Below are 2,034 nucleotides of genomic sequence, written 5' to 3'. Positions count from 1 at the left end.
CTTCATGTCTATCTTGGCCACAATAACGCGTTCACTGTGCTGCTTGTAGTAGCGAACCCGCATTCGAATTTTTTTTTATTCATCATTAGACCTACCCATGCGTTAGGTTCATATTGGCCTTCCTAATACTTAAATCTATATTCGATGTTAACAATGACGCCGGTGGATAGACTATATGAAATTACTGATCGTCGATAAAGTCGCGAATATAACCGACATGCTATTGGGCCCTTCGCAGGGAAAGGGTTTTCGCCACAAAAAGCGGGAAACTGGAATCCAGCAAATGAGTAAAAAATATATATTCGGTGACAAAAAATTAGTGTACGTACACAACAATAGACTGGGATTTCTGTATTACATAAAGCAGTTTTTGTAATTGTATCTTGCAGCTTTAGTTATTTTTAATTAAAAGAGATTTTAAAAGGACAGAAAGAGCGTTTTGGTCTACGCTACACATCGTTCTGTTAGTATAGTCTTGACTTCGTAATCACTTTCGTGGACTTCTGCAACTCTCAATCAAAATCTCCAACCTAATCGAGACAATACGCTACGATACAGCCGACATGATGACAAGAGAATGGGCTACATCAAACTCGAAGTAATTTTATATAGATAAGGATCTCAATGACCTGTGTACGTCTAATATAAAAGATCTCCTAACTATTCTCCTCAAATAGATCGCCATCTTCACTTGACCTTTAACTGAAACTGTTTCAGAATTAAAGACTGAATTCAAAGAAAATTTGGCTTCCAGTCACAAAACTAGAAAAATAAAAATAATAAAAGTGAGAATGTGAAACAGGTTAGCAATAACCACAAACAGGAGATTCTACAGAAAATCAAAGTGAGAAAGGAAATTATTAATATTATCGACCGTTTAGGAACTCTATGCTACGAAAGGGATGAAACCACATATAGAATAACTGGTGGAAAAGTTAGTGTGTTTTAAGATTAAATCCAAACAACAATTAGAGAAAAATATATCGAAGCTAGGCCTATATTACGAAAAATTGCTAAATCTCGAGGCATATTGTGTCCTCCAGTATTTGATGAAGTGTTTGTGCCCCTAGCACGGATAAAACAGGATCTACAGCATCAACAGAAACTTCGGATATGTGTTTCATATTTCATCCAAGCCTACAGTCTATAAATACTAAAACAAAATACCACTACAGGGAAACTACCTACGAAGAAGTTCTTGGTAAAACTATGTAGCTGTAGTTGCCTTGGACTAACGACGTGTGATTATCAATGTAACCTGTACAGACTGTACGCTTTCCAAAGCTGTTATCCATGAAAAAGCTAAACGACGTTTCGTGAACAAAACACAATTTAAGACCGGACCACTAATAAAATTATCTGACAATAGGCACTGTTGAAAATTTGTGCCAGACCAGGATTACCACCCGAGTCTCCTGGTTACTAGGGAGAGGCAATGATCACTGTGTCCGAATTACGCAGTGGTCAACATAATAGCACGAACTGCCCGAGCATGCCGTTCGTCAGATCCAAATTCTCAATTTCTCCATAGACTGCTAATGCAGTGCTCCTTGAACATTATCCTCCTCGCCTTAATTAAACAGACACAGAATATATACAAGCTTGGCCTTACGAACATTGCAGACGCCGTCTATGCAACACGCGTCACACTTCAAAGAGTTTACCAATACATTGCATTGTTTACTATCGACCACGGATCAAGCAACGTAAAAAGCATTGCGTCTACTGAGATCATGATTCAGAGTTTAAAAAAAAAAAAAAAAAGAAACTAATAAGTCGCCTACATATTACAGTTGCTGCCGAAAGAGGAGAATCACTATTTTCCCACAAACGGAAATATAGTTAAAATTACGCTTCTAATTCGGCTAGTTTCGGCGGTTACTAAAATTTGTAGTGAAAGTTACATAGGGAACTCTCCCGTCCCCCCACCAGAAACGTAGTTTTCGTCGCTGTTGTGCGACTTTTGTACATAGCCAGAGAAAGTGTGTTAAACATGGCGCGGACGGAAACACTAGGCTACGCTACAGGGAAATC

Source organism: Schistocerca gregaria, unplaced genomic scaffold, assembly GCF_023897955.1.
Source record: "Schistocerca gregaria isolate iqSchGreg1 unplaced genomic scaffold, iqSchGreg1.2 ptg000290l, whole genome shotgun sequence".
NCBI lineage: Eukaryota > Metazoa > Arthropoda > Insecta > Orthoptera > Acrididae > Schistocerca > Schistocerca gregaria.
Note: the sequence above shows the minus strand (reverse complement) of the source record.